At 39.8% G+C, this 16,972-nt stretch overlaps 1 protein-coding gene across 9 annotated transcripts in view; it reads left to right on the plus strand.

Moving 5' to 3' along the window:
* Positions 1 to 16,972, plus strand: part of ZNF462 (zinc finger protein 462) — a 150,088-nt gene that overhangs the window by 35,124 nt on the left and 97,992 nt on the right. Inside the window, exon 1 of one of the 9 annotated variants that reach the window (XM_049897301.1) lies at positions 9,752 to 16,919. The exons of the other annotated variants lie outside the window; for them this stretch is intronic. The gene's annotated coding sequence lies outside the window, so the exon portion shown is untranslated. Of the gene's footprint in view, positions 1 to 9,751; positions 16,920 to 16,972 lie in introns of those variants that run through there. 9 annotated transcript variants of the gene reach the window in all.

The raw sequence follows: 16,972 nt of genomic DNA on the forward strand, positions 1-16,972 counted from the left end.
TCTTCCCATTATACTGATTACATGTTGAAATATTATTTTGTATTTTTTTTTTATATATTGAGTTAAATAGACTATATTATTGAAATTAATTACACCTGCTTCTGGCTAGTGATCTACATCCAAATTAATTATATGCCTTTCACTATATTTCTATTGGACAGTGCTGGTCTAGGTGATGTTCTTGCCATCTAATTAGATGAAAAAAGATATGAGGATGCCATTATCATAGGTTGACTTGCTGTATCCTGAGCACCATCTGGTTAAACTGTTCCAGCCTAAGGACTGGTACTTCTTAAAGTTCTTGGATGATATTCGACACCTTCACTGCCACTCTTCTTTTTTAATTCAATTAAAAGCCTGATTTTTCACCTGTTGCAAAAAAACTGACTGCTCTTGACAGATGCTTAAAAAAATTTTAGCTAAATGGATCACTGCTCGTTAGTTACTCTAGTTGGGTTAGAAGGTGATAATCTGGTTATTAGACGGAGTTCACAGAGAAAGAGTTAGCTTCTGTCCTTTCTCTCCTCTAAATATTGTTTAGGTTTGACCCCTCCTATTTACCCCTGGTGGTGTAGTAGGCTAAGTGTTATGGCTGCTAACCAAAACGTTGGCAGTTCGAATCCACCAGGAGCTCCTTGGAAACTCTATGGGGCAGTTCTATTCTATCCTACAGGGTTGCTAATGAGTCGGAATCGACTTGATAGCAACAGGTTTGGTTTTGAGATTTTTTTTTTATTTATTTACTCCTAGGGGGCCCTGGTGGCACAGTGGTTAAGCATTTGGCTGCTAACCAAAAGGTCAGCAGTTTGATTCCACCAGCCACTCCTTAGAAATTATATGGGGCAATTTTACTCTGTCCTGTAGGGTTGCTATGAGTCGGAATTGACTGGATGGCAACAGGTTTTGTCTTTCCCAAGCTCGTCCTCCTGAAGTAGACCTACTTTGTCTTATCCCTGGACCTTCTCCCATCTGCTTTAGCAACCTTGTGCCTTCACTCTGTCCCCTCAGAAGGCTTTCATGATGCTGCCAGAATAATCTTTAGAGGACACAGCTTTCATTATATCACATTCTCCTGATTAAGGATGATAAGAGTTCCCCCTTACTGTCCAGTGAAGGGAGGAAAGGAAGGATCTGACATTTGAGGTTATAGATGTTATCTTATTTAATCCCTTTTAGATGGGTGTTTTTAGTCCCCTTATACAGGTGAAGAAGCAGTTCAGTAACTTGCCTGAGGTCAGGTGGTAGGCCATAGAGCTAGACAGACCCTAGCCGCTAGAGTTGAGGCCCTATTATCTTTCGTTGCTAAAATCTCTGCTAGTTCAACTGGCTGCCTAGCTTTTAAGAACATTCATTATAAAACCCACCTCCTCTAGCCTTAAACCTTGCCCTTGGCTTTCCCAGCTGCTCTAATCATCACAGTTCTCTCCATCCTCATACTTGGAAACTGTACCATACCAGGCCACATTCTTCTTTTTCTGAGTTTTTGATGTTAATCTTGTCCCAACTGTATCTTAACTTCCTTGAACAACAGCAGGCCCCCCGTAAGTTTTTTGTTTTTCTCCAATGTCTAGAACCACGTTCGCTACCTGGTAGGCACTAAATATTTGCTTAATAAAGGGATGGTGTTGGCACATGATATCTGATCAATAAATATTTGTTTTTTGCTCAATTGAAAATGATTTTTCCTTTAAATGAGGACATAGAGCTCGAGGTCGGTGGTTTACTCTTCACCAGTCTGGATGTGAGATGGAATGGACTTAGACAATGACAATATCTTTCTAAGTTAAATCTCACCTCATTGAGTCCAGATTTCCAGCCTGACCTCAGTTGTGGGATGACGTGGTCATGGCTGATGTCCCATATATCTCCAGAGGGTGATCAATTATGTTGCTTCTAAGATTTCCTGGAGGGACATATAAGATGTTCTACATGTTTTAGCATATAAAGTGTACAGTCTCTTGAAAACAGTCTTTGTGCTCATAGGGCCGCATGGTACAAAACTGAACGTCAGATAGAATGGTCAGTTAGTGGAGTCAACTGATTAAAGTTTATGTTCAAGTATGCGCTCCTGCTAAACCTTGCTTTCTCAAACTGTGTGGGGCACAACTGCTGCCGTCTGAAGTTTATGGAGAAGGCTAGCAAAGCACTGACACTTGGTCCATTTGCTAATAGGCAGGTAATGTTCTGTGGTCAGTCTTGGCTGTGCCTCTGCTATTCACGTGCCCGCATTATTGCGTGGACACATATTAAGTATTTAAAATCCAAGGTGATCACACACCCACGCAATCTCTAAAATGTGGGCGAACTTGTTGGCCAGCCGTTTGTAGACCTGGGAATTTTTTTTGGAAAGGAGATTGTTTAGTGTGTTTTCTTATTTCTCTGAAAACCCGTAAACTTTAAAAATAATTAACTGCTTGCAAAACCAACATACTAATAAGTAATGTAAACGTTATAGAAGTTGGAATTCAGGGAAAGTGCAAGTCTTTTTTAACCCTACCCTGAGAGAAAACCATTGTTAAGGGGTGGGGCATATTTCTTTTGATTATTTTTCTGTGTGTTGATAGATTAACATATATTATTATTATCATAATTATTTAAACAGTGTCAGACTCTACATTGTTTTGCAACTTGTTTTTTCACTTAACTCTAAAATGTTAAGGAAGACTTTCCCTCGGAATTCCTTAAGGAAAATGCAGTACTTGTAATGCAGGCAAAGGAGCTGGATGCCTGGGGTTCTTAGCCTTGGGGACGTGAGAGCTTTACCTACACTGTGCTGAACCTTGGCCATCAGTAACCTCATTGTTCTTTAATATGGGGATCTTTAAAGACTTCTTTTTTTGGGTAATTCCATAGAAATAAACTGTTTGGAGACCAGTTACTTCTCTTCAATCCTGACACTTTTCATCTCCTAAATACACCAGTCTTCTGGAATGCAGTAATGTTTTATGAGTGAAGTGGTATTTTGTAAGGACACTCTTCTTTGTCTGAAATTTCATTGCCAGAGGCAGGAACAGTATAAGGAGCATAGTAATGTGCACAAGGATATGAGAAAAGGAGGCTGGAGGTAGAAACATATCATTAAGTTCAAAAAGTCCTTATCTGCTAGAAAGTTAAAGACAAGGATGGCATTGAGATTAGGGAAGGAAATGACTTGTGCTTGAGAGGAGAAAGAGGCCAGCAGAAGGGTCCTGTTGACCTACCTTAGTTAGAATAGCCTCCAGCCACAGCCAGGCTCCTAACTCGTGGCCATATGGGACTGAGGCTAAAGCCTTTTTATAATTCTGATCCTTACCTCCTCCACCGCCCCCTCCCCCACCAAACTCACAGAGCACATCCACTCAGCAGTGTTATTAAATGACTTGTTCCTTATTTCCTCAGTACTAAGACACACTTTTTTCCCCCATATTTATACATTTCTCAAAAGGGATGCATCTTATAATCAAAGTTTATATGTAGTGTACATGGGTTTTTCCCTTGAAAGTGTTATTAAAGTATGTCTTACTGTAAATGTGTCTCCAGATGGAGGAAGAACAGTATGTAGGTGCTAGCTAGGGCTAGGGTTGAATAGCTCATAGCTCATAGCCCCTGCTCCCCAGGAACTCGCAGTGCATTGTGGGAGATAGACAGTGCTGGTGTTACGCAAAAAATGCTTGGGAGACACAGGGCACCTAAGAGGGATCTCAACCCAGCCTTGGTGAGTCAGGAAAGCCTCCTTAGAGAAATACTGTCTAAATCAGTGGTTCTTAACTGGGGGGAGATTTGGCCCTCACCGGGGGCATTTGGCAGTGTCTCCAGAGAGACCAGTGGAAACTTTGTTGTTGTCATAATGGCATCCAGTGGATAGAAACGAGGGATGCTACAAAACATCATACGATACCCAGGACAGCCCTCATAACCAAAGAATTATCTCGCCTCAAACATCAATAGTGCCGTGACTGAGAAACCATGATCTAAACTGAGACTGAAGTATGGGTGCAAAGTGGTGGTGCTGGGGGAGGAGGGCAGGATAGACAGGTTTATAGGTAACCAAGGTAGAGAATTATTTAAACAAGAATGTGGGCTGTGGTAGAGAATGATGTGAAGAAGTTAAGTAAGATAAGGAGTGAGAATATATTTTATTGGTCCTAAGAAGGTCGTTCCTGACCATGCGTAATTTGTTTTAGTGGAATGGTAGCTCCAAAGCCAGATGTAGAGGACTGAAGGAGAAGTAAGGAGACTGAAAGCAGCTTCTCTGTGAACAGAAGGAATTGATGGTGATAATGGCAGTTATAATTAAGGTTTCTGTATTTGCCAGAAATTATGCCAAATGTTTTATGTTCATTATCCAGATTGTCCCATACAACAGCCCTGAGATATGGATTTCCTCATATGAATGAGGAAATAGAGATTTGGAGGATTTAAATAGTTTGTCCAGGACCTCTGTGGCTCATAAATCTTGGTTTGGGATCCAGTGCCACACTTCTTTGACTACCTATATTGTTTCCTCAGAGAAGAAGATAGTCCAGGTGGAGGGTGTGTGTGTGTGTGTGTGCCCCCAAGGGGGAGTTTAATATGGGAATGGCTTAGAGAAAATAAAAATGTAGAAGGGATAACTATCAGGTGGGTTCCTTGATGAGGCAAGGGAAGACTGAATCAAAAGTTGAAGTTGATGAATCAGTCCTAAATGACTGGGGATGGGAGCACCGCTTCCGTGGGGCAGGAGGATTAAAGGAAAGGATGGGGACCTGTGTGTATGAGGAAGGGAAAGGCAGACAGAAAATGGAAACTTCTTTCACTTCTCAGTCAAGAATAGAGTAGAAGACAGCCTTAACAATGTACACATCAGATTACTTGGTTCAGAATTGAGACTCTGAATTTGTCCTGCCAGGGACACCAAACTGAGTGAAAGCAGAGAAGATGGGAGAAAATACTTATTTAGAGCAATCCAGGGTTGGAGGTTTCCAGATGCTTAATGAAGGTTGGGCTTCATAGTGTGATTTTAGGAACATATTCTTATAATTTTTCCTGCACTGGCTTAAATTACTTTAAGGAGGGCAAAGAGTGGAGCTTCTTTGTTCACAGAACTAAAAGGCCTTTAAATGGATGAGTGGAGCAACCTGCTGTCTGAGAACTGATTATATTGAAATATAACTAACTAAAAATTATCTTCATGATCTTAACACTGGAGTTCCTAAGATCACTGGATACTGGATTATCAGATATTATTGATTTAAAGGAGTCATTAAGGAGTCCCAAACAGGGTAGAAAAAGGAATGTCACATTTGGCAGATGAATCACCATTCTTAGGAACCTAAAGTCATTGATAACCAAATTTTGCCAAGTCACTTCAGTTGCTTTACATTGGATGCTTGTTTTTAAATATTAAAGTAATAAAATCTTACTGAAAATATTTCAGATCATTAAGTAGAAAAAAAAAAGTACCATTCGCCTGGGCCCACACCCAGGTAATTGTTGTTAGGTGCCGTGGAGTCGGTTCCTACTCATGGCGACGCTCTGTACAACAGAACAAAACACCGCCATGCTATGTTTGAGCCCATTGTTGTAGCCAGTGTGTCAGTCCAGCTCATTGAGGGTATTTCTCCGTTTCGCTGACCCTCTAACTTACCTGGAATGATGTCCTTCTCCAGGACTGGTCCCTCCTGATAACATGTCTAAAGTACACCAGGTGAAGTCGTGCCATCCTCCAGTCCGAGGAGCATTCTGGCTGTACTTCATCCAAGATAGATTTGTTCGTTCTTCTAGCAGTCCGTGTATATGCGATATTCTTCATCGTCATCATAATTCAAATGCATCAATTTTTCTTTGGTCTCCCTTATTCATTGTCCAGCTTTGGTATGCATACGAGGCGACGGGAAATATCATGACCTGAGTCAGGCACACCTTGGTCCTCAAAGTGACATTTTTGTTTTTGGACACTTTAAGAGGTTTTACGCAGCAGATTTGCCCCATGCAATATGCCATTTGATTTCTTGACTGCTGCTTCCATGGACGTTGACTGTGGATCCAGGTAAAATGAAATCCTTGACAACTTCAGTCTTTTCTGCACCCATTATGTTGTTGCTTATTGGTCAAGTTGTGAGGATTTTGTTATTTTATTAAGGTAATTGCCTTACTTGTAAATTCTGATAACTTTATCTCTTCTTTTCCAATAGTAACTTCTCTTACTTTATTTTCTTCTATAAATGCATTGGCTTGTATTTACATGACTATGTTAAATAATAGTGATGATTCTGGTTTTGGTTTTGACTTAGATTTTTCTAATGCTTTATCATTAAGCATGACATTGAGTTAAGATCTTTATATATTCGTATGCTTTTATTTTACTTAAATATTTATATTAGGAATGAATCTTCAATTTCATCACATGTATTGATCAAAGAAAAAAATTTTTTTTTTTGTCCTTTGACTTCTTTTTATGGTGGCATATAGATTTTCTTGTATTAAAATACATTTGCCTTCCTGCAGTCAACCCCACTTGATCATGAAATGTCATTCCTTTACTCTATGCCTGGATTTTATTTAGAATTTTTGCCACAATATTTATAAGTGACATTACTAGTCTGCTTTTTTGTTGTTGTTGTTTTTTTGGGGGAGGAAAAAAAAAAAAAACTGTTCCGTCGAGTTGATTCCGACTCATAGCCACACTATAGGACAGAGTAGAACTGCCCCATAGGGTTTCCAAGGAGCGCTGGTGGATTCAAACTGCTGACCTTTTGGTTACCAGCCATAGCTCTTAACCACTATGCCACCAGGGTTTTGTGTGGTAAGCTGTCGATAGCCATGTTGCAGTGGCTTTGGAAATACGTTGGTGAACCTCTGCGTATGCCGGACTGGGCAGCGTTATGTTCTGTTGTACGTAGACTTGCTATGAGTCGGAAACAGCTTTTACCAAATTCCTTATTTTAAATATGTAACATTTTAAAAATCACACTCTGCAGTTGAGTTTTTATTTCCTGTTATCTCAGAAATTGCTTAGGGGAATGTAAAAAAAAATTTTTTCCCAAAAGTTTGAAATTTTTTGTTTCTTTTTTTCCCTGGTTTCATTGCCTTATGAGTAGAAATTACGAACTGGTTTTTCTATTTGTAATTCATAATCTCTTAATCCTGGCATTAAAGACTTCCGTAAACCTTCCGTGGGCACTAGAAAGCCTTTGTAAATGTCCCACGGTTGCTTGAAGTGAACATGTGCTTTCTATTTCCAGGATATAGAATTTTAAACGAAATATCTCTTAACTCAGTTTTATTAATTATATTCTTAGTTATCGTTCGTCATTTAATCTATTAGGTCTTATGTCAATTTCTTCCTTACCATTTTTTTTCCCCCTTATCTATTTGGTGCTGTTTGTTGTTGTTGTTGGAAACCCTGGTGGCATAGTGGTTAAGTGCTACAGCTGCTAACCAAGAGGTCGGCAGTTCGAATCTGCCAAGCACTCCTTGGAGACTCTATGAGGCAGCTCTACTCTGTCCTGTAGAGTCGCTATGGGTCGGAATTGACTCGACGGCAGTGGGTGGGTGGGTTGTTGTTGTTAGCTGCTGGTGCATAGGCTCCTGCCTCTTGGTGACCACATATACAAGGGAAATGGTGCTGTTGCCAAACCAAACCAAGCAGATCACTAGGCCTTTCTTCCACAGCGTGACTGGGTGGATTTAAACCATTAACCTTTAGATTAACAGTTGAGTGCAAACCACTTGTACCACCCAGGGACCTTGGTGCTGTTTAAAAAACCAAACACTTGCTGCTGTCTAGTTGATTCTGACTCATAGTGATTCACAGTGACCCTAGAAGACAGAGTAGACTTGCCCCATAGGATTTCCAAAGAGCAGCTGGTAGATTTGAACTGCCAACCTTTTGGTTAGCAGCTAAACTCTTAACCGCTGCACCACCAGGGCTCCAAGTGCTGTTTACCAAAAAAAAAAAAAAAAAAAAAACCGATTGCCATCAAGTCAATTCCGACTCATAGCAACCCTATATGACAGGGTACAACTGCCGCGTAGGGTTTCCAGGGAGCACATGGTGGATTCGAACTGCCAACCTTTTAGTTAGCAGCTGGGCTCTTAACCACTGTGCCACCAGGGCTCCACCAGTGCTGTTTAGTGGGGGTATAAAACCTCATTGTGGATTGTGCTCTAAATTACATTAAGTGTTTATCCTCTTAGAAGCTTTTTTATCTTGAATTTAATATTCAAAATAATATTGACTAATATTCATGATCCCTGCATCCTTTTGCTTGGTGGTATGTCTTTGATCATAACTATTACTTTCAAACTTTTTGTGTCATTTTGCTATGTGTGTGCCCCTCGTAAGCCAAATGTACTTAGATTTTAGTTTTTAATCTAATCTGGGGGTATTTTGCACAGGAAAATTCACATTTATTAATATAACACGTATGTGGGAAACCCTGGTGGCAGGCATAGTGGTTAAGTGCTACAGCTGCTAACCAAAGGGTCAGCAGTTCGAATCTTCCAGGTGCTCCTTGGAAACTCTATGGGGCAGTTCTGCTCTGTCCTATAGGATAGCTATGAGTCGGAATTGACTCGATGGCACTGGGGTGGGTTTTATATTTTATTCTAATTAATTTTATGTGTTATATTTTCGTGCCATTTCCTTTGTCCTTTGCCGTTTGTTAAATTGTCTATGTTTTTCTTTGATTTCCTCCTCCTATTAATTAAAACTATATGGTCTTTTAAAAATTTTATGACTAATCAGATTTTTAATTAATGTGTTTATATCTCTTTTTGGAGATTTATTAACTTCAGAAATGAAACATCATCAAAAATATTTATGTCTTGCAATGAAGGTTGAGAAATGTTGCCTGCTATATCTATTCTCTAATGCCTCTTCATCCCCTCCTCTTTATTTTTGTTGTGCTTGAGGATTTTTTCCAATTCTATGTAATTTTATGTCGGCATTATTATATGGAATAGCCTCCTATTGTTACATATTAATTATCACATTTAAGGGATTATAATTTTGTTTTGCAATTTATTGTACATTATTCAATTTTTGTTGTAAAATTAAGTGGGTTAGATACTCAACCTCTGCTTACCTTTAAATTTCCCTGTTCTTGAGTTCTCCATTTTGAGCCTTCTCTTGGTTGGATACATTACATCACCAAGTAGATTTTGAAGAAGAGTTCATAACCAATTGTGCCAATTGGAAAATGTGTTTGTTACTTTTATACTTGGTTGGGGACTGAAAACTCAAGTCTTGCTCTCTTTCTCAAGCCTCTATGATACTGCTCCGGTGTTTTTTATCATCGAATGTTGCTGTAAAAAAGTCAGAGGCCAGCCTGTCTTTTTCCTCTGAAACTGTGTAATTTTTAAATGCCTGAATGTTTATAGAATTCAGTGTTTACCTGTGAAACTCTGTAACTTCACCAGAATGTCTCAATTTTGATGACTCTGTATTACTTTTTCCTGGAACATCAGATATTCCTTTATTTTTATGAAGCTATTTTCTGTCACAGATTCGAGCATATTTTGCTTTGTTTTGGTTTTGTTTGCTGTATACTTCTAGAATACCTTTTATCTGTATGTTGGATCTCTGTTTTCGAACTTTCTTATCTGTCATCTTCTCTGCTTGTTTCATCTACTTGTCCTTCCCTCTGCATTTCGAGCAGTGTTTCGGAGACCGTTTTCCACATCATCAACTTTGTTTTTGGTGTGTGGATTTTGCCTCTTATTATTTTATGTATTTATTAGTTCTACAATGATACTATTTTTTGCTGTCAGTTTATTTAACTGCCAGCTCCCTTTTATCTCATTCTGATATATTATCTTTGTTCTCTTTCATAGAATCTCTGTTAATTGTTGTATATAATTTTCGTCTTTGCCCTGTTGCCTCAAAATAGATTGTTTGTCTGTCATTTCCATGCTCTGTTCCTTTCTGTGGACTTTTTTCCTCCCTCAATTCATTTTTTTTTCTAGTTTACTTAGCTTTGATTGGGACATAGACATTAGAACCTTCTTTTGGTTCCCAAATAAAAAGGGTAATATTTCTTTAACTCCTCTCCTTAAAATATTTCTTTAACTCCTTAAGCCCTGATTAATTCTAGTTTCAGAACCTGAGTTTGAGTCTTGATGGTTTGTCTTTTTTCTGTTGCCCTTCAACAGTCTAAAGGGTCCTGGTTATGTTCCTGGGAACGACACAGTTGGTAAATTTTATTTTTGAACTCCGTGGCTCTAAGTCCTGTTTTTGATTTGAGGGCCCTGCGGATCTGTTGGTTTGGTGTGAACAAACTTTATTTTCTTTGTTTATGTTTTACTCTTGTTCTTTTCCTTCAGCCAAGCTTTTGTTTGCAACTGAGCAATTAACTGCCATCTTTTTTGGAAATTCCTTGGTTAGCTTAAAAAGCACATATCCTTTTGAGGGATTTCTAAGGACATCTGTGTTTTCAGAGGTTGATTCCTCCTGAGGGCTTAGCTCTGCACTATAGCTGTAGTGCAGTTAATCAAACAACCAGTCCAAGTTTGAAGGTGTTTTCTAGTTAGGTTTTGTTTATTATGAAAGCCTCCTGTCATGGAAGAGTCTCAGGTTCTGAGGACTTACCCAACTTTTAGTACTTTCTGGACCAAACAGTCAAATTCTTTCCTATATAGATTGCATGCCATGTCCCAGTTTAGAAATATCAAGGACATTATGCCATGAACTGTTTTGAATGTTTTGAGGGAGATGAATATCATTATCAGCATTGCACTGGCCACATTACTCACTCTTTCAAGGGCAGTAACTCTGTCATTTATGAGTATACTCTCATTGGCTTCTGATGCTGGGTCCTGCAACTTCATATTTTCCCATTAATTGCTAAATATTTGCAGACATTAGTCCTCTCCTAGGCTATTTAAAGACTGTATGACTATTACTGCATTCATTCACTCAGCAAGTGTTTATCAGTAGGGTTTCCAGCATAAAGGAGAAGAAGACTCTCCATTCTAGCTGGTAGTTTTGGGAGCTGTTTCATACAGCGAGGAAAAATATAGGAAGGAAAACTTTAGCTTGTCTTGAAACTTGAGCAGTCCTTAGAATCACCTGGAGGGCTTGTTAAAACAGAGATTTCTGGGCCTCACCCCCAGAGTTTCTGAGTCATGAGGTCTGGGGTGAAACCGAGAGTTGCATTTCTAACAAATCCTCAGGTGATGCTGATGCTGGTCACACTTTGAGAACCGTTGTCTTAAAGGATGGGAAATACTTGGGCCTTCAGACTGTAGGTAGAAGTATTCTAGAGGAAAGAAAAATATGAACAAACATGAAGAACTCAGCATCTTCTTGATTTCATAAAGCCATCCTCTTCAGAATGGCATGACTCTGCCTACAGAGACCTTTTTTTTAGAAGAGGCACTTAGGGAGGATATTCAAAGAGTTAAAGACCATTACTAGCCTTTCTGATATATTGAGCTTTTATATATCCAACAAGTATCCAAAAGGAATGATGATAAATAAATATATTAGCAAATGTGGGAAAAAAATCTAAGTTGCAGTTGGCTTCAGAAGACAGTATGTAATTTGAAGTGAAATTCAGTATCACAATGTTGTAAATTGTTGGTCTGAGCCACTCACGAGCTATGCCATGAGGACACTGGCTTCTTTGCCAGGCTTTTGTGGGACTGACTGCTCTTTTCCTTTTAGTTTTAAATGAACTGACCCTGATATTTCCAGATACCCCCAAGGCTCATTCACCCAGACTCTTCAGTGACTTTGTTGGCAGTGCACATTTTCCATAAGAAACAAGATGATATTTTCTCGTGGGGTAGATTTGGCAGGCATAAAGCTACTACATAACCTTGTTCTGACTCCATGAGGTTGGATTCTGAAGAAAGATAATTCAGTATTATAGCTCTTGTTCTTCTGTGTATACCTTTGTCAGCAACTTTTGGTCTTCCAAATGTGTTTCCAAAGTATGAACACACTGCTTGCATGCCTAAGAAGTTCTTTGAACAGTCAAACTGCAGACAATGGATTTTGTACCTTTTCAGTTACTGTCCTGAGTGTGAGCAGTGTGAATTCAGGGCAGAGGAGACAGTGGGGGTTATTCTAGAAACTGCCTCTCCAGTGAAGACTCTTACCGAAAATATATGGTGCACAGGCTTTAAGTGTGAATAGCTTGTTGATGAATGGAGTGACGTTTATAGTGTCTTTACAGTTGAGTTCCTTTCACAAATTATGGAATTCAAAAGATATTTTTCCCTCCTGGCTTCAGAGAGTTTGAGAAGCGTTGGGTAGGTTACTTTTTTTGAGGCCTCAGTTTCGCTATCTGAAAAATGAAGACATTGGGCCAAGTTGAACTTCATGATCTACAAAACCTACTCTCTAGTGGACATTTTGTGTGCATATATATAATTAACTTTTAGAGTGGATTCTTCTCTTTGTTTTAAAAAGTCACAAGTAATACGCTTCAATATTTTTCAAGGGGGCTAAAGAGTGATAGCTACTTCTACCTAATTCTCTTATGGTTCCCTTCACTGAAAATGTTTATACTCTTTTAAGCGATAAGGGAGGATGGTTCCTCAGGCTTTCTGTGATGCTTTGCAAACAAGGGTAACCAAGTTTTTGAAGGGAAGGCAGCCAAATGGTCTCAAGTGTAGCCATGGGTGATGACTCCAGGTGTTACCTCAGTGCAGGGTAGCTTAGCAGTGTTATAAATACATGGGTGGCACAACACAGCAAGAGCCACCTCCCCCATGAATGGTGAGAAAAAGGAGTATGGCCACTTACACAAATATCAAGGTCAAGTGGGGACTTGGAACCCCTAATAAAAATAGTAATCAGTTAATCACTGTGATGTGACTTCATTAGCTTAGGGTTGTGATGAGAGGAATGTTATATAGAACTAAGCTTTGTTTGTTTTTTCCCTGGTCGTGGAAGCTCTCTAGAATTGCTTAGCTTCCTAAACATTTAGTTTTAGCTGGTGCATTGGTTAGTTTTCTCCAGGAAAGCAGACAAGCATACACTTCTTCACTGCAGAAACCTTATCAGGGCCAGACCTGTGCTAGGCCCCCGGGATATACGAACAGTAAAGAGACACATTTCTTGCCCTCTGAAGAGTGATTTTGAATAGCCTGGGGCTTCATCACTTTGAGAGAAGACAATCTTATCTATTAGAAAGGAGAAAATATGCATCATGTTTTTCACAGAAATTTTAGGCAGAGGCCACATGCTAAGTGTAGAACTTGACCATTTTTAATGATACTGACTCCTTACCCACAGGGCCCACAGGATCATCAACAGTCCAAGGGACTTGTCACTAAAGAAAAGTGGGCCAGCTACCACATGCCTTAATCTTGAATTTTCTTGAAAAGATCTTTGGTAAAATTTCCAAATCAGAAAGATAAAACTAAAAACTTATGATAGTATATGACATGAGAGGTACTAAGATCATTTAGAACCATAGAATCATAGACCCTCTAAACTGGGAGAGAACTTACAAGGCTTCTAGTCCAGAGACTCCCTAGTCAGGACCCCTTGAAGTGTTTGTGAAGACAGGTGGTATCTTAGTCTCCTATGGCTGCCAGAACAAAAATACCACAAAGTGGGTGGCTTTAAAGAATAGAAATTTATTATCTTACAGATCTGGAGACTAGAAGTCCAAATGCAGGGTGTCCAAACTCTGTGCTGTCAGTTTGATGCTGACTCATGGTGACCACATGTGTGTCACAGTAGAACTGTGTTCCGTAGGGTTTTCAATGACTAATTTTTTGGAAGTAGATTTCCAGGTGTCTCTTCTGAGGCACATCTGAGTGGACTTGAACCTCCAGCCTTTCGGTCAGCAGTCCAGCGCATTAACCGTTTGCACCACCCAGCGACCCCTTGGGTAGGGAGTTCAATTTCATGGTGGTGGTGGGATGGCTAACATTAGATGGAGTTGTATGTATTATAATAAAAAGTGTCATGGATTGAATTGTACCCTCAAAAAATGTATGTCAACTTGGCTAGGCTGTGATTCTCAGTATTGGGTGGTTGTCCACCGTTTTGTCATCCGATGTGATTTTCCAATGTGTTGTAAATCCTGCCTCTATTAATGAAACCCTATGGGGCAGTTCTGCTCTGTCCTATAGGGTTGTTATGAGTCAGGATCAACTGAATGGCAACAGGTTTGGTTTTTATGATGTTAATGTGGCAGGATTAGAGGCAGTTGTATTAATAAGGCAGGACGCAGTCTACAAGATTAGGTTGTGTCTTAAATCAATCTCTTTTGAGATACAAAAGAGAGAAGCCAGCAGAGAGACAGGGGGACCTCATACCACCAAGAAAGCAGCACCAGAACAGAGCTTGTCTTTTGGACCTGAGGTTCCTGCACTGAGAAGCTCCTAGACTAGGGGAAGATTGATGACAAGGACCTTCCCTCAGAACTGACACAGAGAGAAAGCCTTCCCCTAGAGCTGGCACCCTGAGTTTGGATTTCTAGCCTCCTTTTTTTTTTTTTTTTTTTAAACTGTGAGAGAATAAATTGCTCTTTGTTCAAGCCATTCACTTGTAGTATTTCTGTTATAGCAGCACTAGATAACTAAGACAGTAAGGAAATGAATTAAATTGGGAAAAAAAATTTCAAAATACAAGAAGGAAATCTTGTAAAACAGGTCCTTTTACAAAAATGTTGAACATCATGATCTAATGTCTTCATTTGGCAAAATGATCAAAGTAAGGGCCTGGGAAGATTTTCCCAAGGTGAAGGTGCCAGGCAGAGTCATCACACCTGCTGTCACTTTCCTGTTTTTGTGAACTGGGAGCAAATTCTTTAATTTTCCAGATAAGCTTTTCTCTATCTAAACCCCACCCAATGCTGTCGAGTCGATTCCAACTCATAGCGACCGTATCTAGAACTATCTAGACCTGCTCAATAGTAAATAAGCTGAAAAATCTAAGTTTGTTAGGGAAAAGTGGGATTTATCATTAGGGATTTATGGAATGTAGGGCTTGGCCAAGTACCCAAGCACTCTAGTCTTATCACATGATGATAAATTCTCCTGTTGTGTTGACAGACAAATGTCTAAGCTTTCTGCTTAGAAATTCTTGGGGTACAGTGATTTTTAGGAGTAAACTTACTTTCTGACAGTAGATTGGGGATTGTAAGAGAAAATAAATTCCTTAACTACCATTTTAAAACATTACCTAATACTTGAGTATCTGCCCGTCCCATGCATAAACTCACGTCGTGTTTTTCCTGCTGTAAGGTTCTATTAATTTGTTGAAGGCAGGGTTATGAAAGAACCAGTGAATTCCAATGGTCAGTTTAATAAGGAGGAGAAGAAACAGCCTCTTAACAGCTTCTGCCACAGGAGGAAGCCAAGAGGTGGGAAAAATCACCATCTCTTTGTGTCAGAGGACTTTAAAGTGTTCGTGGTACACAGAGGTTTAGCGGTTGTTTGCCTTTTCAGAAAGAAGCCTGATTAGAGCTTCTGTCTTGATGAGTAATTAGATCAGGAACTATGGTTTGGAGAAAGAGAGACAGACAGACCCAGGTGCCAGCCTTAGGTTATCAGCTTCCTCAGATAGAAGAAACTGGACTGGAAGCGTCATTGCATTGCTTGCACCAGGGCCTTGTCTGCCACAGATACAGGCGGACTCAGGATAGTTCCCGCCTAAAGGAAGTGACTTGTCTGAATTTTCTGGGCAAACCATGAGCACAAAATAGTAAGCACGTCCCAGAGTGATTAGATTGAGATTCTGTGGGCTTTTTCCCAAATGAGAGAAGTTCTTGGGGCAAAACTTTCTTATACTAGTTGATATAACACGTCGAAAACCATGCATCTTTTTTTTTTTTCCTCCTTTGAATGGTAGTCGAGAGCAAGACAGCTGTTCAAATGGCTTCTGGATCCATTCACTGAAATTGTAGAATTCAGACTTTGTGTGGTTGGAGCCCTGGTGAGACAGTGGTTAAAGCACTTGGCCACTAACTGAAAGGTTGGCGGTTCGAACCCACCAGCCGCTCTTCGGAAGAAAGATGTTGCAATCTGCTTCCGTAAAGATTTATAGCCTTGGAGATCTTATGGGGCAGTTCTACCCTGTCCTATAGGGTCAGAATCAACTTGGTGGCAGTAGGTTTGGGGTGTGTGTGTGTGTGTTTGGTTGGGCCTTATATGCCGGGAACAGCTATGGCCATGGAAACAGGTCCAGGGCCTGAGATCAGGCTGAGAAACTCAGAGGGAAGGTACTCAGTGCACATTTTGGTCTTTCATGATGTGCAAGATGACTTTTACTGCAGCTTCTGCTTATTCTGCGTCTTAATCAGTTCTGTAATGAAGACCCAGCAGCATATCTACAACTTCCCTTTAATTTTACAATTTTTGTAATGAGAGTTCTTGTAGTGTGAAAAGTGTCTGTAGAAACCCAGCCAGAATTCTGAAGAACCTTTAAAGGAATACCGTGATTTTGTGTCTCTGCCATTGGGTGAGATTTGGCTCCAGAGGAGAGAGGTCAGTTATCTCTTGTTCTAAATGCCAGGGCAAGACTGGCTTCAAAGTTTCCAAGGAACTTCCTGATGAACTCATGACATTTCAAAAAATTCCTTTATACTTCTCCCTTCTAATTTGTTCATTTGACACCAAGAATGGTTTTCCATCATTTAGAAGAACATGATGAGCTGGAATCTCATTTGTCATGGTCGTGTTTTGAGAATTTTAATGTGGGGAAGCATCTTTGTTTTGTTTTGTTTCTAAGCCGCATCTCAAGGAGAATATTGTCAGGACACTTCTCAGAATTAGGGTTATCTGTGGTTCCCCCTTTAAAGACAATGAGTCTACAGCTACTGAGATACCACCCTGCTTCCTTCCTTTCTGTCTTTTCCCTTCTCTCCTCTTTTATCTCCCTGTTCAAATCACAAGCTTCCTTTTCTAAGGACAGGAGAGCTGGCAGACTGCCTGTTGGCCTGTTGGCCTCAATTAGCCTTATATCATTGCAAAGGAATGCATGAATTCTCCAGAACGTATGTACTATCTCTTTCTATATTAGACACTCACTACCTGCCTTCATAACAGG

Source organism: Elephas maximus, chromosome 9, assembly GCF_024166365.1.
Source record: "Elephas maximus indicus isolate mEleMax1 chromosome 9, mEleMax1 primary haplotype, whole genome shotgun sequence".
Classification (NCBI taxonomy): domain Eukaryota; kingdom Metazoa; phylum Chordata; class Mammalia; order Proboscidea; family Elephantidae; genus Elephas; species Elephas maximus.